This window comes from Chenopodium quinoa, unplaced genomic scaffold, assembly GCF_001683475.1.
Source record: "Chenopodium quinoa cultivar QQ74 unplaced genomic scaffold, ASM168347v1, whole genome shotgun sequence".
NCBI classification, from domain to species: Eukaryota; Viridiplantae; Streptophyta; class Magnoliopsida; order Caryophyllales; family Amaranthaceae; genus Chenopodium; species Chenopodium quinoa.
Genome location: NW_018744300.1, coordinates 152,281 through 177,507, shown reverse-complemented (window position 1 = coordinate 177,507; position 25,227 = coordinate 152,281).

Genomic DNA, 25,227 nt, shown 5'->3' with positions numbered 1-25,227 from the left:
TAATAATAATAAAAAGAGCATGATCCTTACTTTGAATCTGTTTGCTTGCAACTACAAAATAATAAACGAGTTAGTAACTTCAAGGAAATAATAAAACAATAATTAAATTAAATAAAATAAAATAAGATTGATTTTGGGGCCAAACCCTCAAATGATTCTACCTTTCACGCCTTGGTTTAAGGACATAACCTCGAGTGAAATATGGACTCCTTTGAGTGCTTGAAGAAGGAATTTTGAAGTGAAAAGGGTAGGCTAGTGCTTAGGTTAATAGCATAGAAGAGAGAAAATAATAATAATCGAATTCTGGTTGCCCCGTACATCAGAAATGAGGGGGTATTTATAGGGAAAATGTGCTGAGGGAGCACACGAAACCCTAAAATGATGGAAACCCTAAAAAAAGTATCCCGTGACACGGTCAGACTGTACCGTCAGACGGTACACTTTCCCGTGACACAGTACAATTTTGGAGTGACGCGGGAAATTTTCAAAAAACGGAACGGAAAACACGTTAAGGGTTTACGCGGAAAGGACACGGAACATCCCGCGTCACGGTAGACCTCCCGTGTCACGGTAAGTCCCCCAGTCAGACGGGAAGGGTTCCCGTGACACGGTCAGGATGTACCATGACACGGTCAGTTCCAGTCCATTTTTCTGTCTAAATTCATTTTCAACCCTAATTTCTTTCGGCTTTTTAAGTGCCGATTGATAATTTCGAGCTTTTTCCTGACTTTTATTATTCGAGCTAAAATAAGAAAATAATGAAATAAAAATAAATAAAATATTTGGGCCAAAAATAAATAATAAAATAATAAAATAAAAAGGTTTGGGCTTAAAATTAGTTAACAAGCTTGGGCTAAAATTAAAACTATGCTTTTACCAAACATCAAGACTAATCCATGGACCTTTCAAAGGTATGAATTTAATAAAATACGATTTTTCAAGCACTCTCGGGATTAAATACTAAACCCGACCAATAGTGGCGGTGAAAGGTTATTTATCATCGGGTTTAGTTTTGGGGAGACATTTTTAGGTGTCTACAGAAGCCCCCACTTTGACTGAGTTTGTAGAAACGTCAGTTTCGAAAACGATAGTCAAAGTAGTCGATAGGGACGGAGAATGATTTAAGACGTTCTGCGATCCTAAATCACTCTGTATACGCCGATATCTGCAGAAAAATGTTAGTTCTACAGATAAATGAGTAAAGGGATAGAATACGTATCTGGCACCAGTGTGTCGGTGACAAATGAATTTGGCAGCTTCCTAAGCTTGAAGGAATCCACCGAGTGACATTTGTTGAAACGCTTCCCATGCTTGAGGAAAACCGATTGAAGAGTTTGGTACCTTTCTAAGCCTGAAGAAAGCTACCGGATAATACTTTCCATGCCTGAGGAAAGTCGACGAACGAATTTGGTGTCATTCTATGCTTGAAGAAATCCACCGCTAATGCCTTCCATACTTGAGGAAAGCCAACAAAGGAATTTTGTGGTTTTCTATACTTGAATAAAAATCCACTGATGATGCTTTCCATGCCTAAGGAAAGCCGACTTGGCGGTTTTCTATACTTGAAAAAAATCCACCGATAACGCTTTCCAAGCCCGAGGAAAGCCGACTTGGCGGTTTTCTATACTTGAAGAAAAATCCACCGATAAAGCTTTCCAAGCCTGAGGATAGTGGTTCGATTATCCCCGAATGTGGGCCGCAGATAATTCACAATTCTTAAGCTGATTGTCCGACCATATTAAATGATTAAAATGCCGAAAAATAGGCTTTGACGCTTGTGAGGGGTAAAATGGTAATTTTAGCCCCCTCTAAATATCAGTTGGGATTTTCCACGTAACTGTAGCGAAAAATAATCGCCCAATAAGCTCGGAAAGTCAGCCAAACTAGTCAAAAAGCTAAGAATATTCCCTGACCAAGCTCAGTTTTGCCGCGTCACGTCATCAGGTTCCCGTGACACGGTCAGGGATTTCCGTTAGACGGGACAAGTATCCCGTGTCACGGGACCCCTATTTTTTTCTTTTTCTTTTTTTTTTCTTTTTGCTGTTTGAATCAGTCAACAACAGTCACTTTTGCTCTTTTTTTTGTCCTTTTTTGTCTTTAAATCTGCGTGCTTGTTTTCACCATTTCACCATTTTACACTTCTTCTTCACACTTGCTTTCACACTTCACCATTTTTGCTCCTTTCTTACCAAAAACTGCCGCGCCACGCCTGAGGTTAACCGCCGGCCGTCGAAGCTCGCCGTGCCACGGTAACGGCGACCGTGACACGGTTAGTCTGATTTTTTTCTTCTCCCTTTTTATGTTTTGCTGCGGTTTTTTGGCTACTGTACTGTGCTGCTGCTGTTTTTTGGCTACTGTACTGCCCAGATTGTCGGAGCTCCGTCAGGCTTGAAGGTCGCCGTGACACGGTTAGTCTTGACCGTGACACGGTTAGTCTTGCCCGTGTCGCGGCAGCTGCGCTGGTGGTCGGAACACATTTTCGAGTTTCGGAGTTCGAATTTCACCAATTTTGTTGTAATTTCTCGATCTTCTCCTCATTTTCGACCCTTTACAAACATTCATGTAAGCTCCCTTTGATTTTTTCTTTGAATTTGCTTCACATTAACAATTTCATGACAAACCCTGAAAAATCAATTTGGTGGTTTTTGATTTTGAAGCTTTATGTTGAAATTCTTGCCATGATTTTACTTGTATATGTGTACATGTGTGTTTGTGAGAAATTTGAGACAAAAATTGCATGATTTGATGGAGAATTGAGCAAATCACCATTTTTGGGTGCTACTTTGTGAAATAATGTTCGTGCTTTGAAATGGTGAAAAAATGGTGGTGAATCTTGTGAAATGATGTGTTGATTCATATTTTGCATATGTACTATATTGTCATGGAGAACATAGTATCATGCGGCTAGGAGAACTGTAGTATAGTTTGTCATGGAGAAACTAAATACCATAATTTTGCCAATTTTTAGCCTTGAGGTAAAAATTTAGCATATAATTCAATAAACAACTAAATAGCTTAGGAAATGATGCTAAGTATTCAGATTATTATTGTAAATATGCGACTTGAATTAAATGTTTAGGAAATGATGCTAAACATTTAAATATGCAACTTGAATTAAATGTTTAGGGAATGATGCTAAGTATTTAGATATTTATTTTTCATTATAAATATGCAGCTTAAAAATGTTTAGGAAATGATGCTAAACATTTAGATTTTTATAATAGCATGCCTAGACGACGAGACTGCGGCCTTTCTACCCGCGGCCGGCGTCGGGCTTTTCGGGAGGACACTCCCACTGTCCCTGAGGGTGTGGACGACGACGTCTTGGAGTCCGAGCCTCGGACTTCTACGAGTAGGGGTAGATGGGTTCCACCTCCGTGGACCCAGACCAGTTGGTTTTCTGCCGTGAAAACCACGTTTCTCACCGCGCACTCTCCGGCATAATCGATGGCACACTTCGCCAGCATGGTTCTGGGGCCGGTGATTTGATCCGTCGACTTCACCAGGTCATTACGGGGGATCCTGCTACGAGCGCCCTATGCAGCTCCCGGGGTTGCAGCGCGACGGTTGTTCGCGCATTGTTGGAGTATTTCTGGGATACTACCAACACGTTTCACTTTGCTTGGGGGGAGATGACGGTGACCCCCCTGGACTTCAGCATGATCAGCGGGCTGCGCGTTACTGACCGGGCAGTAGGCCAGATGTCTGATCTATCTTGGACATCGGCTGAGGTAGCTGATTTGTTGGGTCCGGTCGTTCAACACATCAGGACCCAACCGGTGTCTCGAGGTGGTCCTACGACGGCCGAGCAGCGGGTACGGATCTTCATCTTGATCCTGATCTCTATGACCCTCTCTCCCAACAGGAGTTTACGCGTGCTCCTCTGCTACCTCCCCTCTTTGGCCAGGAATCTCGAGATAGGATCCTACAGCGGGGCTAGTCTTGGGTACGCGGATCTTCTTCTATCTCTACGTAATGGCTGCCGTCAGCTGAATGACGAGTCCCCTATCACCATTTACGGCCTGTGGAGAGTCGTAGAGGTGATGATCTTTTCCCTTCTTGTTTCATTTCAGCTTGTTCGATTCGTGTGCTGAATGTTATTTTTGTTGCAGCTATGGTTCTACAAGTACTTCCCAGGCTTGGCTCCTCGCCGGCGTCAGGGAGTGGTCCATGACTTCCCCGTCGGAGCCAGCTGGCGTGACCGAGGAGAGTCACGGGTGGAGTCTGTACCGGCGCTTCGCGGGCTACTACGCCGAGGCACCTCTTCCGTTGGCGTAAGGATTAGCTTTGTCGCGTTTTTTCCTTCTGATGTTGTTTCCGTTGTTACGCCTAACTTTTTATGGTTTCCAGGTCCCCATCGATGTCTTGTACCGTCCTTGGGCCGGGATGACTGATCTACCTGAGGCCCTACGTCTTTCAATGTACCGTACCATTTTGGTTGGTACTGGGCGCTTTGTCTGGTATTTGGGGGAGCGAGTCGTCCGTCAGCATAGCGGCGATCGTTTTGTGGTGCCTTCATCCCGCCAGAGTCGATGCTGGACTGCCGCTTGATCAGAGGGTTGATCAACAGGGGAGAGCGCTACACTCTTCCGTGGCAGGAGCTCGTTCACATGGAGAGCGACTATGTGCGGGATTTGCTTCCCTCTTTGGCTCCTCCACCCCGTCTTCCCGAGGTATGATTTCTTTCGAGAATCTTCTTCGCTAGTCTCTGTTTTAATTAGTCGAATAGCTTGATTATTCGATCATATTTTCAGACGACCATCCACCCTGTGGGGAGGATTCAGATTTCTCCTCAGTCTGTCTGCTACCCTGGGCCGATCGGTATCACGGAGGACCATATTGCTGACGCGCCGGAGGGTTATAGACAAGCGCAGGAGTCAGTGCCCGAGGTTTTTAAGCCGGTGAGTTTTCTTCGACGCATTATCCACTCTTTTAATGCTGCTTATTACTGATTTTCCTTTGTTTTATCCTCATCCTAACCGCCCGGAGGTGATGGGAATTATGAAGCTGGTGGACGCGCTGAAGTATTGCATCATCAAGCTCAAGCGTGGTGCGAGTTGTCGGAGCTCTAGCGACGTTCTTGAGGTATCACTTATTTTTTCATTTCTGCCATTTGTTTTATTTTGCATCACTGACACCTTTTGATTTTGTGTTTTTCAGGAGCGACGGAGGTCCCGCTCGCGCTTGAGGCCCAGAGGCTCAGACGAGGAGGAGCTTGGTCATAATAGACGATCTCCTGAGGCTCACCGGCGTTCTCAGCGAGAGCCTCAGACTACTCTGCCATTCCAGGAGGCTTAGTGGCAGCAGGGTCAGTCTTCTCAGCGTCCGTCATTTTCACAGCCTTCAGTTCCCGAGTTTGGGTCTCCTTTGGATCCTGGTTCATTCTCGGCTCCATTATCCGGGATTCCTCCACCGTTGTCGGGCTTGTTCTCGGTTCCAATGTATGGGACGATGCCTTCGCCGACGATTCTAGTATCTTTGGGCCAGTCTACTCCATTTTCCGGTTGGACAGGTCCTGCCTTGAGCTTAGCTACTACCGGGCCTACGGGGACTAGTAGGGACGCTACTCCCCGTACTCGGATGGTCGAGGGACTCTTCGGTTCGCCGTTCCCATACACACAGGGAGGTCCACATGCATATGGTCAAGATGAGACTGATTCTGATTCTAGAGATTTTTGACCGAGGGTCTTTGTGCATACTGTGATGACACTTGACACATTTATGTATTACGACTCTTTGTACATTGTTTACAGTTTATATATCTACTATTGTGTGTGTTAGTGTGTGTTTGAGACTCTTTGTGTGTGATTGTGTACTTATTAATGACACGACGAAAAAACATAAGTGGAGTAATGGAGGGTACCGACCTTCCCCAAAAGAAAAGAAATAAAAAAAAGACACTCAAAATAAAATTACTTTCCCCAAAAGAAAAGAAAAGAAATAAAAATAAAATGATGAATAAATAAATATAAAAAATATCTTCCCCAAAATAAAAATAAAATAAAAAACAAAAGAAATAAAATCTTAAAATAAAATAATGATAAAAATAAAAAAAGGTGAGAATTTTATTAGAAATAAAACTCTAAAAAAAGACTGAAAAATAAACGTTAAGGATAAGAAAACATAAAAAATCCGGATAGATACGGAAAAGATGAAAAAATATAGCGCGCAAAGTGCCATGTCACGGCACTGTTCACCGTGTCACGGCAAAACCTGCCCTGTCACGGCAAAGATTCACGTGACACGGTGGAATTTCCCGTGTCACGAGACGCATATTATTCCGCGGTTTGTTTTACGTGTGTGAAAAGATAAATTCTGGGCAGTTTCGAGCGCTTTTGCTATAAAATAAGACCAGATTATTCATGATATGCATAATTACGAAACTCAAAATAATTTAGAATTTCATATTTCAATAATCATGTCTCAGAATTTTGATAATACATTGCGCGACTGGTCTTATTCTTTGACCAATGCTGAAAAAAGAGAGTTAGAATTATTTCATGTCAGGGGTTTGCTAGTCCTGCGACATGTGGCTATTGAACATGATTTTCTTAGAGCAGCATTAGATTATTGGAGTCCAGAAACGCACTGTTTCAAATTTGATTATGATGAAATTTGTCCTCTGCCGGAGGAATTTGGTGCAATCTTTGGATTTCCTGCTAGGAATCTTGTAGCCATGCCTACCTTACGTGAATATTATTACCAAGACTTTGAAAGCCATGTGAATCTAACATATCCAGATTTAAATAGAATTGTTTGTGGTAATGAAGTAGACTTAGAAAAACTTGCTAACTTATATTTTAATCGCCCTATCTCTGAGTCTTATCATGTATATCGTAGAAGGGCATATATTTTTTGCATGTTTAGCAAGCTACTATTTGCAAACGGTAGGGTAGGACATGCTTGTCTAGCGTTTGTACTTGAGCATGTAGAATTCGGAAGATCTCCTATGCCAACGTGCCTTGGAGAAACATTTCGTGGCCTTGACGAGGCAAAAGCTGATCGGAAAGCCATCAGGAAGGGCTCTCTGGTACTATTACAGGTAAAAATACGCTCCAAATAGCCCCCGTGATACAAAACAGTTGTCGTGTCACGGTCGGGGTCTGCCGTGACACGGTTAAAACTGTCGTGTCACGGGAATCTGCAGTTTTTTTTTTTTTCCATTTTGACTATTTTTTTTTTTTTTTTGCAGATTTGGTTGATGGAGCGTTTGGAATTATTTGAAGCCCCTGACGATGACTTAGTCCGTAGGAAGAAGAATTACTCTGCGAATATGTCGTATGAAGATTGGAAAAATTTCTTTGCAAAGAGGGAATTTTCCATTCGTTAGGTGGTGCCTTGGTGGAGACTTACTAGGATGGTTGGCACGAATGAAACAACATATTGTCGCGTTCCTAGTATCTCCAAATTGACCTTTTACTGTCCCTCTCGACTGATGCAGCAGTATGGACTTGAACAAGTAATTCCACGCTATAACGATAGTCCTCGTGAAGTATCGTTGCATGAGAGTAACGTTCACAAGTACGAGGCTTATTGGATTGGAAGACCTTTGTGGACCGTTTCTGCAAGTGACCAAGCTCCTCCTCCTTTATCTAGTGCATACAAGGCATGGTTGAACCCTAGAAGTAGGAGGGAACGATTTGGATCACGCAATTCTAATGTGAAGAGTCGTCTTGGAGATAAGAAAGCTCCTCTTAAAGATCGTCTAGGTCCGAGAACACAAGGAATTGAGTTTAAGACTCCTAAGATGCCAAGAAAAAAGACCTATGTGAAAGGAAAGGGTAAAGAAAAGATGGTGTATAGGGAGAAGCAACCGAAAAAGTTCAAGAAAGGTGAAAGGGGTGAAACTTCGACTAGGGGTGTGACGGTTCGGGCTACAAAAGACACACTAATGGTGAAGGCCGACCTAATTGAGCAAGAGAAGGATGTTCCTAAAGAGAAGAGAGATTAGATCAATAGTGCTTTGCATTTGATTATTTATAATTTTTATTTAAAAAAAGGCATATGATGCCAATACTTGTAGTCGCATTCATTTTAATAATAGCACATTTATTTCGACCTTTAAAATAAAAATTACAATGACTTTTATTAATTAACCGAGTCAAGAAGTCGGACGCAATGGAAGAACGAAAATAAAAACTCGAACAATATCGCAACGAATGTGCCAATAAATAAAACGGGAAACTGGAAATCTGTCGTGTCACGGTCAAAGGGTCCCGTGACACGGTTTAAATTCCCGCGTCACGGCAATTTATTTTTTTTGACAGACAGAGGTGACGTGGCACGGAATAATTCTCCCGTCAGACGGGAAGAAATCCCGTGTCACGGAAGTCACAATGTCCTTTTTGCCGTTTAGGGGTTGCCGTGACACGGGAATTTCTCCCGTCAGACGGGAAGAAATCCTGTGTCGCGGAATTTCCCCCCCCCCCCCCCTTGTTTTTTTTGTCTTGCCATGACGCAATGCTGAACCGACGCGCATATTAGAACAATAGAGGGAGGATTTTTTTTATTTTAAAGTGGTCGGCCCCCCTTGAGGGGTTGCCTACGTATCCTAAAAAAGGAATCAGGCCAAATGTAGCTCTATTGGGTCATGAACCCATGCGACTAGGCGTAGAATTTCTTGAGTTGATCTAAGTTAGTTAAATTATGGAAGCCGTTACCGTCCATGTCTACTAATTGTGCCGCTGCGCCAGACAGGATGGCTTTAACAATGTACAGGCCTGACCAGTTCCGTCTAAATTTTCCTCTTGGATCTAACACATTTTTACAAAGTGCCTTAAGCACTAGGTCACCCTCTCTGATATTCCTGGTTTTGACTTTTTTATTAAAATGTCGTGCCATACGCTGTTGGTAGGTTTGGACATGATGCAAAGCTGCCAAGCGTTTTTCATCAAGCAGGTCCAGTTCGTCGTATCTTGCTCTAATCCAGTCGACTTCATCTAGTTGGCTTTCCAATGCGATTCGGAGAGAAGGTATCTCGAGCTCGATTGGTTGTATAGCTTCAACGCCATAGACCAAAGAGAAAGGGGTAGCCCCTGTCGATGTACGAACAGTGGTTCGATAACCCCAAAGGGCGAAATGTAGCTTACTTGGCCAATCCTTATAATTTTCCGTCATCTTTTCGATGATGGTTTTCACATTTTTGTTGGCCGATTCGACTGCTCCGTTTGTTTGTGGCTTGTAAGGTGATGATCGGTGATGTTTGATATGATATTTCTGCAACAATTCCGCGCATTCGGCTTGGAAATGTGTTCCATTGTCACTGATCATCTCATGTGGTACCCCATAGCGGCATATAATATTTTTCTCAATGAATTGAGCTACGTGTTTTGCCGTCAGCTTGGCATATGAGGCTGCCTCAACCCATTTGGTGAAGTAGTCGATTTCTACGAGAATGAATTCATGCCCCCCTAGTCCTGGTGGTGTGATTTTTTCAATGATGTCAATGCCCCAAGTGGAGAAAGGCCATGGAGAAGTATACGTGTAGAGAAGCGAAGGTGGAACATGCTGTAAGTTTGCATAGATTTGACACTTCATACATTTCTTGACGTACTCGTGACAATCTCTCTCCATAGTAGTTCAATAGTAACCTTGTCGTTGAATCTTTTGGACTAGCATCTTTGCATTCATGTGAGTTCCACATATACCAGCATGAAGGTTTTCCATGGTTTTATGTGCTTCTTTCTTGGCTATACATAAGAGATTCCTTCCCGTTGCGGTTCTCTTGTGGAGTTCTCCCCTGATGAGCACATACTGTGAGGCCAGGAGCCTCAAAGCACGGCGTGCCCTTTTATCAGTATTAGGAGGATATTCTGCTCTTGTCACATAATTAAGGATGTCTGTATACCATGGCTCTTCATCTTCTTCCTGTGGTTCTTGTTCATCATCAAGTGCATGGACATAAGCTGGTTCATATCTTCTCTCTATGGTTAGTGGCATTCTGATCGTGTCAGCTGGAATTCGCACCATTGATGCTAACTTAGCTAGTGCATCGGCGAACTGGTTTTCTTCTCTTGGAAAATACGTATATTCCACTTCATCTAGTTGCTCCGTGAGAGTTTCTAAATGAGCTTGATACGTAGCGAGACTTTCACTCCTCACTTTCCATCTCTTAGAGATTTGGTTAATGATTAGTGAAGAGTCACCGTAGATTCTGAGTTTCTTGATTCCCAAGGCGACAGCTGTTTCTAATCCCAAAATGCATGCTTCATATTCTGCGACATTGTTGGTGACATCAAAGTCGAGTTTCATGGAAATTAGGATGTGTTCTTCATTGGGGGATACGAGCAAGACTCCCACGCCACATCCTTTTTGGTTTGAAGCTCCATCGAAATAGAGCATCCAACTATCGTCTTCGATCATGAGTAAATCTTTATCAGGGAAATCGTACTCATCTTCTTCTTTTTCAGCTTCTTCTAGCGGAAAGTCTGCTAAGAAGTCAGAAACTGCAGAACCTTTGATGGCCTTTTGTGGAACAAATCTCAAGTTAAATTGAGCCAAATTGACTATCCACCTTGATAATCTGCCGTTGAGTGTTGCTTTCTCGAACAGGTATTTGAGAGGATCCATCTTAGACACGACATGGACTGTATAAGAGAGCATGTAATGCCTTAGTTTCTGTGCGGCCCATACAAGTGCGAGACATAACTTCTCGAGTGGCGTGTATCGTGTCTCATATCCTTGGAGTTTCTTGCTCAGGTAATAGATTGCATTGTCCTTGCTTTCGATCTCTTGTGCTAGCATTGCCCCCATCGTTTCTCTTGTGACCGTAAGGTAGAGTCGAAGAGGAAAGTCAGGTATTGCTGGCGCTAACACAGGTGGGTTTGTCAAATACTCTTTGAATTTGTCGAAAGCCTTTTGGCAATCATCATCCCATGTGACTGGGACATTCTTCTTAAGCTTCTTGAATATAGGTTCACATATTGCTGTGAGCTTTGATATGAACCTACTTATATACTGCAACCTTCCAATGAAGCCTCGAATCTCCTTCTCATTTTTGGGTGGTGGCATGGCCATGATTGCTTTTACTTTTGAAGGATCTATTTCAATCCCTCGAGAACTGATCACATATCCAAGTAATTTGCCTGACGTGACTCCGAATGCACGTTTTGTTGGATTTAATCTCATGTTATACTTACGGAGTCTTTCAAAAAACTTGCGAAGTGCGACGATATGGCTTGGGCGATCTTTAGACTTGACAATCATATCATCGACATAGACCTCCACCTCTTTGTGCATCATGTCATGTAACAATGCTGTAGCTGCTCTTTGGTAGGTGGCACCCGCATTTTTCAACCTGAATGGCATTACCGTATAGCAATATGTACCCAACTGTGTGATGAATGTGGTTTTCTCCATGTCTTCTTCGGCCATCAATACCTGATTATATTCGGCGTAACCATCCATGAATGACAGGAGTGCATGGTTTGCTGTATTATCGACCAGAATGTCAATGTGAGGTAGAGGGAACCCATCTTTTGGGCTTGCTTTATTGAGATCCCTGTAATCAACACACATTCTGACCCTTCCATCCTTCTTTGGAACTGGAACCATATTTGCTATCTATTCCGGATACTTGGATACTCTGATGAAACCTGCGGCCAATTTCTTCCTGATTTCTTCTTTGATTTGGAGAGCCACATCTAGTTTCATTCGGCGCAGCTTTTGTTTGACAGGCTTCAGACCTGGAATGAGTGGTATCGTATGTTGAGCTATATCCCTGTCAATTCCTGGCATATCTTGATATGACCAAGCAAATACATCAACAAATTCACTAAGCAAGTTAATTAGCTCTTTGCGTTTATCTTGACTTAGTGTTAATCCAATTTTTACTTCTTTAACAGTCGTATCATTGGAAATATTAACTGTTTCTGTATCTTCAATAACTGCTGTTTTATTTTCGTGTTCTTCCATTGCTTTTATTATTTCTTTGTCATTTTTATCATTAGCAAAGAAATATTGATCAAGGCTAGGGGAATGGCACGCGTCGTAAGCAAAGGTATTCATTTCATTGAATTTATTGGCTAATACATCAAGAGAGGCAAGGTCGGCTGGGACCTCACCAGAATTATTAGGACTAGGAAGAGAGGACTCAACAAGAGACTCAGGGCTGAACTCTATAGCAGAAAGAGGGTCGGTCTCAAACTCTAAGGACTCATCTACAGACTTAAACTCAGACTTAGACTCTGACCCAAACGATTCAGACTCATCAAACATAGGACCCTCGCCAACGGTTATTTCCAACTTCTCTCCACTCGGCGTAGTGATCCTCAATGTCTTGCGCTATCCCCTTGAAATGTTGTTAGCTTGGACGATTAACTCGGAGGGGTCGAAATCCTTGTTCGCTATGACGGCTTGAACGAGCTCGGAGTTATCATTGCAGACCGGCTTGGATTCATTTTTCTCCATTCCAAATAGAAGATTGATTCCCAGATCATCAGAGTTCAGGCTAGCTGACTTCTCGGCTGTGGAGAGCTCTTCATCGATGAAGCCACAATCGAGGAACACCTCGAATCCCGGTTCACGGATCCCATTATGGACAAATGGTTCAGGGAATTCATAGCATGGGAAGTCTTCCCCTTCTTTGATGTACTGGCCATTGAGGGTGAACGGATATGGATCCATGACCATTTCCGTCTTCGTGATTCGAGCGTTTTTGCGAGCTTTCATTTTCAATGCAGCTTGTTTGAGATCTTCTTTTGTTGGCTCGAATCCCAAGCCGAAAGTATCCTTCTTGAGCGCACCAGGATGGCCCCAAGATTTAGCCATTTTCTTCTTGAGCCCAAGGGTCATTCCAGGGAAGTGACCTTGCTTCTTCAGAATGGCGTTGATACTGGTGTTTGAATAGGGATCGAAGTCGAGATGGCACTTTTCCTCTTCTTCGATCACAAGAACATCATCTAGTGAAAACCCCCAAAGATCTTCATCTTCTTCGTCATGTTCAACATGGACGATAGGAGTATCAATAACTTGAATGTGCATAGGAGAAGCATCGATAGTAATCGGAACCCCTCCAACTATGGCTTTCACTTTCTGGTGGAGCGATGAAGGAATCGCCTTTAGCTCATGAAGCCAAGGGCGTCCTAACAACAGATTGAAAGAGGCCTTAATGTCCACCACCTGAAACTTGGTGCGACGTTCAATGGCCCCAGTAGTTATATTCAATATGATAGTACCCACGGCTTGACGGCGAGTATTATCGTAAGCTCGAATCCCTTGAGTGGAGGGAGTCAACTTTTCATTCTTTATACCCAACTTCCTTGCAGTACGGAGTGGGCACACATTGATTGCAGAGCCATTATCAACCAGGATCATAAGAACATTCATCTGCCTACACACTACAGTGAGGTGTAAGGCCTTATTATGTTGGTCCCCTTCCAGGGGTAGATCCTTATCAGAAAAGGAGATTAGATTGCTAGTACTCGGCAGCTCAGTAGTGAGAAAGTTGACCAATTCCTTGAGGAGTCATGTCATCATCAACTCCTATCTTCACCAGAGCATTCATTACAGCCTTTCGATGCACGTGGGAAGTGGCCAAAAGCTACCATACATTCATCTCCACCTTGGTCTTTTGCAGCTGTTTGACCACATCGCTATTCACAGGGTCGATGGGATCAACTATCGGATTTGATTGTGGTGGAGGTGGAGGTGGGTTAGGTTGTTGCAACCGTCCACTTATGGTGAGAACCCTGACCTCAAGGTCCCCCCAAACATCTTCACTGGTGCCGAGAGATGAACAGGCTATGTCTTTGAGATAGACGTCTTCATCATCACTAACCCAAATCCCATTCACTTCTTCAGTACTTGAGATAAATACAACTTTCGGCAGAGGTTTATTCACAAGTTGAATGAGTATTGACGGATCAAAGGCGAATTCATCTCCCATGATAGCCAAAGCATCAGAAAGAGGACCTGTTTGAATGTTAGGCTTCTTGCCCCCTGAAGGGACAGGAAGTTGGTTAGCATCAATCAGGTCTTGGATTGCGTCTTTTAACCTCCAACACTTCTCAGTGTTATGACCCTTGCCTTGGTGATACTTGCAATAAGCGTTGGGGTCATAGTTAGCGGTCCTATTCTCAGGTCAAGGTTCTGGAAATGGTCCGATTGGCATAATCAGTCTCTGACCATGAAGACGGTCATAAGCAGCATCATAAGTCATTCCCAAAGGCGTATAAACCCTCCTTTGCCTTTGGAATCTTTGAGGAGGAGCATTAAGGGCCAGCACATCATTGATGTTGATATTGTTGGTAGCATTATTGGGCTTAGAAGACGAAGAAGAAGGAGTGTCGTTCTTCTTGTTTTTCCAAGTACTGTTGTTATTGTTGCTACCAACAGATTTCATCAGTTCGTCTTCGATATTGATTCCAATATCGTATACAGCATCAAAGGTACTTAAGGGCAGAAACTTCAGGTGTTGCTTGTACTTATGATTCAGGTTGGCAATGAACAAGCGAACCATTTCCTTCTCCTTGGGAGGATCCACCATGAGCGCAGCTGTTTCTCTCCACCTGCTTAGGTAAGTGGTAAAGCCTTCATTCTCTTTCTGTTTGAGAATGGAGAGTTCACGTTCAGAAGTCTTGGCCTGGATGTTACACTTGTACCGATTCATAAAGCTTTCAGTAACATCCTCCTAGGTCGTGACGTGCTTGGATTCCAGAGGAATAGAAACATTGTTGACAGGCATGCTCTCTTATAGTGTCACATCTACTCCCTTAAGAGCCATAGTTGCAGAAAAAGCCTTCAAATGGAATAGCGGGTTATCAGTAGTCTTGAACTTGGGAATATCAGCAGTGGAAAACTTCTCAGGAAGCTTCTCTCTTATAGATGAGGAGGTGATAGCCTGTTCCACATAAGTGAACTCTTCGGAAATATTGCTCATCTGTTCCTTGATCTTATCCATCGCAGCAGTAGTGACACTGTTTTGCTTGTCTTGCTCTACAGTGCAGACTCTAGTAGTGAGTATCTGCATCATGTCAGACAATCTTTCGATTGTCCTGTTGAGGTTCTCGATGTCTTCCTTAGTGGCCATTGGTTGAAAGTAGACTGGAGACGGATCTTGTGGAGATGACTGAGGTGGTTTCCTTGTACGCCTCTTTGGTATAAGAGGTTGTTGAGTTATGGAATCGAACCGTAACAATCTACCCTTGCTTCTTGCCCAAGTGTTGTGACACCGAAACAAACACACTTTTAATGACCAAACTTGACCTTAAACTATCCGGATTAAGAAAAAAAAAATTTATTTTATTGAAGCTCTACTTAAAAAAGAAAAACATGGGAGGATACCATCCGACTTACTCCGAAAAAAAAAACGACACAAAACAAGACTTCCCTAAAATACGGTCAAAAGTGGTGCACGACTAAAAAAAAAGTGTGTGGACATAATATGTGAGTGATTAGGTAAGGTTATAGACGCGTGTTTTGACCGTATAGCTAGACACGACTTAATACTGGACACAAAAATCGAGAAAAAAGACTGACGGGACACTTTCCTGGGCACCGTGTCACGGTGCAGAATAGCGTGACACGGTACAGTATACCGTCAGACGGTAGACTTTCCCGTGTCACGGCACTGTTCACCGTGACACGACAGAACATGCCGTGACACGGTGCATAGTTCCAGGTCAGTTTTGTGATTTTTCAGATTTTAATCGATTTTAAGTCCGTACTAATTACTATGTGAGAATAAAAACCCTCGGTCATGGGTTAAACAAAAAGAGCAAACACATGAGGGTTAGCACCAAACAAACACATAGCATTTAGGCACGATGATGTAAAAAAGTTCGCAACCTAAAGTCGAGATATATGTTCAACTATTGGTCAAGCTTTGGGTGTCAAAAGGGTACCATGGTTAAGAGTTTGGACGCGTTAGCAAGGCAGCCTCCTTTGAGGGTGTATGCCAACGGGCGGCTCCGCGAGTTCGTGATGAAATCGAACTCGACTCCATGGTTTGGGTGGATTTAATAACTCGTTCGAAGTGCGCCTACGTTAAAAGCATGTGTGAATATGCTCGGCACTCATAGGAAGTGGGAATTGACATAATACGATTAGGGACAAATAAAGTAGGGAGCCGCCAACAAGTTTTTTAAGGAACTTGTAAACCGTTCACGGATCATAAAAAGGCAACCACGATAAAGGGACAACGATAGGCAACAACGATTGACCCGTGAAGGTTACACCCCATTCATAATCCATGAGATTACTAACTCCATATGGTTCGGAACCACGAAAGGAGGATCGGGGATGATGGTACGAAGTGAGTCATGGAGTCACATTCGCCCGTATTAGCCTCTACTCGATTCTTATATTGAAAAGCATTCCTGTGATCTCAAAGGCATACAAACAATAATTCAATTCGCTCCAAACTATTATTTAACTAAATTGGTTTAATATTAATGCACACATAATTCTAAAAATTTGGTGATCACTTCAATTAATAATAAGATTAAAAGGATCCTAAACCGGTTGTCCAAATTATCTTATTAGTCGTGATTTTCAATTACATATTCCCTTTAACATGCAATATGGTGATCAATAAAAAATAATAGAATCAATATTAATATAAAAACCAATTTAATCATAATTCCAACAACATCAAAAATTGTTAGAAAAATAATAATAATAAAAAGAGCATGATCCTTACTTTGAATCTGTTTGCTTGCAAATACAAAATAATAAACGAGTTAGTAACTTCAAGGAAATAATAAAACAATAATTAAATTAAATAAAATAAAATAAGATTGATTTTGGGGCCAAACCCTCAAATGATTCTACCTTTCACGCCTTGGCTTAAGGACAGAACCTCGAGTGAAATATGGACTCCTTTGAGTGCTTGAAGAAGGAATTTTGAAGTGAAAAGGGTAGGCTAGTGCTTAGGTTAATAGCATAGAAGAGAGAAAATAATAATAATCGAATTCTGGTTCCCCCGTACATCAGAAATGAGGGGGTATTTATAGGGAAAATGTGCTGAGGGAGCACACGGAACCCTAAAATGATAGAAACCCTAAAAAAAGTATCCCGTGACACGGTCAGACTGTACCGTCAGACGGTACACTTTCCCGTGACACGGTACAGTTTTGGAGTGACGTGGGAAATTTTCAGAAAACGGAACGGAAAACACGTTAAGGGTTTACGCGGAAAGGACACGGAACATCCCGCGTCACGGCAGACCTCCAGTGTCACGGGAAGTCCCCCTGTCAGACGGGAAGGGTTCCCGTGACACGGTCAGGCTGTACCGTGACACGGTCAGTTCCAGTCCATTTTTCCGTCTAAATTCATTTTTAACCCTAATTTCTTTCGGCTTTTTAAGTGCCGATTGATAATTTCGGGATTTTTCCTGACTTTTATTATTCGGGCTAAAACAAGAAAATAATGAAATAAAAATAAATAAAATATTTGGGCCAAAAATAAATAATAAAATAAAAAGATTTGGGCTTAAAATTAGTTAACAAGCTTGGGCGAAAATTAAAACTATGCTTTTACCAAACATCAAGACTAATCCATGGACCTTTCAAAGGTATGAATTTAATAAAATACGATTTTTCAAGCACTCTCGGGATTAAATACTAAACCCGACCAATAGTGGCGGTGAAATGTTATTTATCATCGGGTTTAGTTTTGGGGTGACATTTTTAGGTGTCTACAAGATGCCTCGACTTGGTGCTGATGTGTGCGGGGAGGAGCTGATGTGTGCGGGGAGGAGCTGATGTGTGCACACATTGGCGCACCATCGCAGCCACATGGCAACGGCAGCTGGCTGTTGTGTACGCAACGTGTATGCGGGCTTGTGGCTTACCATGGGTGAGCCGCATATGGTGCTTACATTGAGCTTGCATTGAACGTGTTTTTTTTTTTTTTTTTTTTTTCGTAGCTTGTTACATAATTAAGGGTAATAAGTGTAGACATTCCTTGCGAAGCAATGTGGTGCAATGAGCTCGTGCAACATGGCCATAATGGGCCACGACTTGATGTGTGAAAGTTTGCTGATGTGGGCGGGTAACGCCTAGCGACATCGGGACCCACTCCCACGTTCCTTGAGCGTCATTTGGTTGTGCGAGTTGTGAGCACTCCAAGTCTTAGTGCTAGGCACTTGGATATTTTGGACTACGTAATATTTTGCTTAATTTGTCATTTTAATAATTTTAATTATTTATTTTATTTATTTAAAATTTTGGAGGCTAGGCCTCAGTTTTATGAGCAACATTTGCGAAATTCTATTTTTGCCAATAATTGGGTTTTACCGGCTTAATTAATTGGATTAATTAAGTTGGATGCGGAATATAGTGGGAGCTTCAAATATTAATTGGGATTATTTATATAGTCGGTTAAAACAACTTTGACTAGTTTTAATTAGGCGAGTTAATGGGATTAGGATAGAAAAATGGACTGCGATCCGTGATTTTTTTTGTAAATCTAAATACGGTCTGCGTATCGTTGAGTATTTTTGTACCTTAATATTTAGATTAGTCCTAATCGTAGATACTAGTAATTGCATAATTTTGGTCACGGGGTCTTGAAGATGGAGGTTCTTAGAAGACGAAGCCATAAATTAAGTTACAAAAGAAGACCTTTTGAAGACTTGAATAATTCAAAGGGTCATGCTAGTTGCCAATATTCATCAAAATTCTTATGCTTTACATATTTATGATTATTTATATATGAATTATATGTTATGTGCATGTTTAGGATTTTGAAAGTTGTGATGATTAATTAAGTTTACTTAAATCAACCAACATAGAAACCCTAGGTCCCTAAAATATTGAGTGAAACTGCCATTCCAAAACAACACTTATCGACCTATTGAGAGTAGTGATGGGCTACGCCAAAGTGAAAAATCAATATTACTCCCTAGACTCATAAGGCATACCGAGTATGCAAGTTGGTTTTGGTTATACTCAACGATATGAGTGATGGAGTACTAACATGTCGTGGAAAAGTGAATAAATTGTTAATAAAGCATTAGATGCGAAGATTTATTCAACCAAGTGTGGCTTGGAGCCATTATCAAAGCGTTGCTTACCTTTGGAGATTGAGTGCTAAGACAAGCCAAAGATGCTTAGCCACTCTTTGTTTCCTTGGATCTTGGAATCGACTTATTTTCACAAAATAGGGACAATTTTATGTGTAAATTAGACGTTAAATAAGTTTGAAATATGCATGAATCAAATTCAATCTTATTTAAGCATCATGAATGATATTTCATTAAAATTCTTTCAATTGTAGAATCATGTCTTCAAATAACTTAAACAACTAGTTTTTATTGCGCTCAATTCTCAACAAGGAGAAGTTGAGTGAGACAAATTTTCTTGATTGGCAAAAAAATTTGGGAATTGTTTACATGTAAGAGCAAACGGAATATGTCCTTGATGAGGAAATGCTCGACGCTCCTAATGAGGAAGTGACTCATTCTACCCTAAACTGATGGCAAAGTGCCAATCGGGATTTCAAACGCATCATGTTGGCAACAATGTCTCCCGAGCTTCAAAAGACTTTCTTTGAGATGGAGACGACTTTTGAGATCATTTATGAGCTACATAATATGTTCCGAGAGCAGGCCCAAACTGAGAGGTTTGAAACCCACAGAGAGATCCTTGAGAGCAAGCTCAAGAAAGGTGAGTCAGTCAGCCCACATGTACTCAAAATGATAGGATTATTTGAGAACATGGGAAGGCTTGATGCAGGGTATTCTACCGAGATGGCAATTGACATCATTCTCCACTCGTTGCGCAAAGACTATGACCAGTTCAAGATGAACTATAATATGCACAACATGGAGAAAACCCTCACTGAGCTTCATTGTATGTTGAAGCAAACCGAGAAAACGCTCAATGATGAGGGAAAACATGATATGCTCATGGTAAAAAAGGCCAAGCCGTTCAAGCGCACAGGCAAAAAGAAGAAAGGCATCAAGGGGAAAGGTAAGAAGAACTTTCCGCCTAAGCTGAAAGCTTCCAAGGACAACAAGGAAAAGAAGGTAGCATCTTCTAAATCTGATTCTGAATGCTTCTATTTTAAGAAGAAGGGACATTGGAAGAGAGATTGCTTCAAATTTAAGGAAGATAAGAAGAACGGAACCGTTGCTTCTGAATCAGGTATATTTGTTATAGACTTAAACGTCACTAGATCAACATCATGGGTATTAGATACCTGATGTGGCTCACACCTTTATTCAAATTCTCAGGGTCTAAGGAACGTTAGGAAGCTAGAGAAAGGAGAGGTTGAATTCTGAGTCGGCAATGGAGCCAGAATTGCAGTCGTATCCTTAGGAACTCTCATTTTGTCTTTTCCCTCTAGCTTGTTTTGGAACTTGAAAGTTGTTACTATGTTCCCAACATTACCATAAAGATTATTTCAATTTCGGCGTTGGACGCCTAAGGTTTTATATTTCGAGTAAAAGACAAAGAATGTTCGTTTCATCTTGATAATGTTTTACATGGTATAGCACATTCTGAAAATGGAATTTTTGTGCTTTCTTTAGACAAAAAATCTTATAATGTGAATAATACTACCAAAAGAGCTAAGACCATGGAGTCAAATAAAACTTACTTGTGGCATTGTCGTCTTGGCAACATTAACATCAAACGCATCAAGAAGCTTCTACAAGATAGCGTTCTTAACTCTTTCAATTTAGAATCTTTTAAGAATTACGAAGGATGTTTATTAGGCAAGATGATAAAGCAGCCATTTTCCAAGTTGGGAGAAAGAATATGTGACTTAATGGGTCTAATACATACCGATGTATGTGGACCAATGAGCTCCGCCATTAGAAATAGACATCGATATTTCATCACCTTAACAAACGACTATAGTAGATATGGCTATGTCTACCTCATGTCATATAAATCTGAATCATTTGAAAAGTTCAATGAATTTCAGAGTGAAGATGAAAATCAGCTTGGCAAGAAGATCAAAGCCCTTCGATCGGATTGAGGTGGTGAATACTTGAGCCAAGAATTTGATGACCATCTGAAAGATTATGGCATACATTCAGAACTGACTCCTCCCGGAACTCCACAATGGAACGGAGTATCCGAACGGAGAAATCGAACCTTGTTAGACATGGTACGATCAACCATGGGTCTTAGTGATCTTCATATATCTTTCTGGGGACACCCACTTTTAATTGCGGCACTAACACATAACCTTGCTCCATCAAAATCTGTAGCAAAGACTCCATACGAGTTATGGACAAAGAAACCTCATAGGTTGTCTTTTCTAAAGATATGGGGATGCGAAGCATATGTCAAGAAATTGATTTCTGACAAACTTCATCCCAAATCTGATAAAGTTTACTTTGTGGGCTACCGAAAAGAAACCAAAGGGTATTACTTCTACAACAAATCGGAGAACAAAGCGTTTGTTGCTCGAAATGGTGTCTTTTTGGAGAAGGAGCACCTTTCCAAAATGACAAGTGGGAGGAAAATCGAACTCGACGAAGTTTGTGTGGATGAGCAACAAAATAAGAATGACAGTCAAAGTGCTCAAAGAGCATCTGTTGACGAAGGTCAAAGTGATCAAAATATGCAAAGTCTAACCAACAATGCAAATGCTCAGTCCATTACCCAACGTAGGTCTCAGAGGCCGAGATCTCAACGTGATAGATATCTTGGTTTAGTATTAACCGAGAATCAGGAGATCCTGATCATGGATGGAGATGAATCGGAAACCTACAAGCAAGCGGTTGCAAGCACTGACTCTGCTAAATGGCAAGAGGCCATGTGATCTGAATTAGATTCCATGTTTGAAAATCAAGTCTGGGAATTAGTTGACTTACCCAAAGTTTACACACCTATCGGATGTAAGTGGATTTTAAAGTTGAAAACCGACAAAGATGGAAATGTATTCATTTACAAAGCTAGATTGGTAGCAAAAGGCTACAGACAAGTTTACGGTATTGATTACGATAAAACCTTTTCTCTAGTCGCAATGCTTATATCCGTTCGGATCCTCTTAGCTATTGTTGCATATTACAATTATGAAATATGGCAAATGGACGTCAAAACCGCCTTCCTAAATGGTATTTTGGATGAAATTGTGTATATGACACAGCCTGAAGGTTTTGTCGACCACAACAACGCTGGAAAGGTATGCGAGCTTAAGAAGTCCATTTATGGATTAAAGCAAGCAAGCAGAGTTGGAATCTGCGATTCGATGAAGCCATCAAGAAGTTTGGCTTATAAGTCGATGACATATTACTCATTGGAAAAAACATTCTGTTATTAGAGTCTGTAAAAGCTTGGCTCGGAAAATGTTTTTCAGTGAAAGACTTAGGAGAGGCTCAGTACATAATAGGCATCAAGATCTATAGGGATAGATTGAAAAGGATGATAAGATTGATTCAAAGTACCTATATTGATAAGGTACTAGCTCATTTCCAAATAGAAAGGGCCAAGAGAGGTCACCTACCCATGTCACATGGCATAACCCTAAGCAAGAAGCGTTGTCCAAAGATACCTGATGAGCAAGAAAGATGAATTAGATTCCATATGCTTCGCTAATTGGATCGATCATAAATGAAATGTACTAGGCCAGATATATTGTATGCCTTGGGCGCTACAAGCCGATACCAATCAGATCCAAGAGAGGTGCATTGGACTGCGGCCAAGAATATCTTAAAGTACCTGAAAAGGAACAAGGATAAATTCCTGGTCTATGGTGGTAGAGATGAATTAGTTGTTGAGGGTTCTACCGACGCAAGCTTCTAGACAAACACAGACGACTTCAAGTCACAGTCTAGGTACATATTCTGTTTCAATGGAGGAGTGTTTAGTTGGAAGAATTCTAAGCAAAACACAACTGCAGATTCTAAAATTAAAGCCGAATACTTGGCAACATTTGAGATAGCTAAGGAGGCAGTTTGAATCCATAACTTCATTGGTGAACTTGGTGTTATACCCTTTATCAAGGGTCCAATAGACCTCTATTGTGACAACAATGGATCTATTTCCCAGGCCAAAGAGCCAAGAGAACATCAAAAGGTCAAACATGTTAAGCGACGGTTTTACATCACTCGAGAATGGAAATCAGAATGTGTAATCAGAATTTGCAAAGTTGGAATGGATGACAATGTAGCCGATCCACTGACTAAACTTTTGCCTCAAGTGATGCACAACAAGCATGTTGAGGCAATGGGAATCAGGCACATCGGAGATTGGCTTTGATTTCCATATTTTAGTGTTTTAATTAATTTTTAAACAATTTTAATGTAAAGAACTATGATAAACCATTCAGTTTTGGATAATTAAATTTTCATGCGATTTAAATCACTCCGTTAACTATTTAATTGTGGTTTAGAATTAAATAATGAGTCCATTTGATTCCTGGAATATTCAAAATAGAGTATCAAAACCAGTATTGGAAAGGAAACACCTATTAAATGAACAGTGAATATTATAATTGAAAGTTGTCCCTAATCGAGGTTATTTAAACGATGGACGATTAATGACCATTTGAGATTAGTGTGTGGTTTGATTTATATCACCGTTTCTTGTGCTACAAGGACATGATTGTCATAAATCATTTACACAGTGTAGACACCCATTTGTGTCTCCCCAAAACCAAACTCGGTGATGAGTACCTTTCACGTCGAGTCATAATCGAATGAAGCGAAAGTGTGGAAAGTCTAGTGTTGCGGAAAGTTTTAATTTCTTTTCTCTTCTCTCTGTTTTTGAAAACTTATTTTAAGAAAACAGCCAATCTAGTTTGTTTGGTCCATTATATGGGTCCAATAGTAGTGTAGTTGAATGGGGCTTGCCAAGAGCTTTCCAACGATATATTATAAGCCCAATTCCGCTGAATAATGAGGAAGTTATGGCCAATTTACTAAATTGTGCCCGATTTGGTTTTTATATGCGGCCCAATGATCTAGAGGAGGGCCTATTATTAATTATCATTCCTAAAGCTATTAGGATTGATTATAGTCTTTTAGAATACTCTAGGAGGTTCTTTTAAATCCTAATGGAGTTAGGATTGATAATTATGTTTTAAAGAATTTTAAATTGAATAAAACTACTCCTTTTAAGAATCCTTGTTTTGTACGAAGTGAAATATATTCCCCACAGTTTTTGGCGACTCCACTGGGGAGGATTTCTATTTTAATTCCTTAATTTGTTTCGGCAATGATTTAGAATGAGTGGATGGGATTCGAAACGTTCTAAGTATTTCATGTGCGTAATTTTGATTAACATTATTGTCATATGCATAAAACATATCTCATTGGAAAGACCATCCGTAATGAGTTAAAAACATAGGATTTTACACGTAGGAAATTTGAGAAATATCTTTCACAACTAGGACTGAAATAACACCGCGAAAACTGGAAAATTTTATCGAGCACAGAAAACTGCTGAGGCATGTGGGAAGTAGCGTCAAGGGCCAGAGCTTGGCACCAGCATTTTAGTCGTAGCGCCAGACGCCAATATTGGCGCCATGCGCTACAGTTAAAATCTGGCGCCAGTCTCTGTTTGCTGGCGCCAATTTCCCCCAATACCGAGCCAGAAATATGCGTTCTAATTTCGACCAGTTTTTCGTATTGTTTGCTCGATCCTACTTCCTGATTGAATTTTTTCTCACTTTTCTGAAACCCATATGTGTTCTACATATGGACATAACCCTCTGGGAATTCATGCTCCATCTACCCGATAGAACGCTCCGTGCAACAAAGGGTACATCCGAGATGTCGAATTCACCAAACCGTGGAAGCGAGTTTTTTCTAAAACTCGCGGTGTCCCATCCACTCGCGTCAACCCTTCACGGTTAGGCTTCCGCGCGGTGCATCCGGACAATTAACCATGGACCCTCTATTGACTAAACCATATCCCGAACTTTAGAGAACTAGAGCCATGGTTAGGTTGCAAACTCATTGCATCATGTTGTGACTACTTGACTACTTGTGCAACTCCTACTTGTGCATACTTATTATGTCACTAAATTAATCGTTTGGTTTGACTTGTGTTTGTAAATAAGTCTTAATAAACTAATTAATGACTAAAGGAATTTTTTTTAATTAATTAATTAATTAATTTGAGCTAAAAAAAACATAAAATCGAGTCATAATTCCTTTAAGTCAACCCGGATTTTTATTCCCGTATACTGCACAAGCGTCAACTTGTTTTGGTCATATCTAGAGTTCTAGAAAGAACTACGAGTCGTACAACCTATGGATCCGTAGCTCCGAGTTTTATCTTTACTTTGGAGTTGGTTTCATCCAAATCAGAGTCACATTTAAAAAGT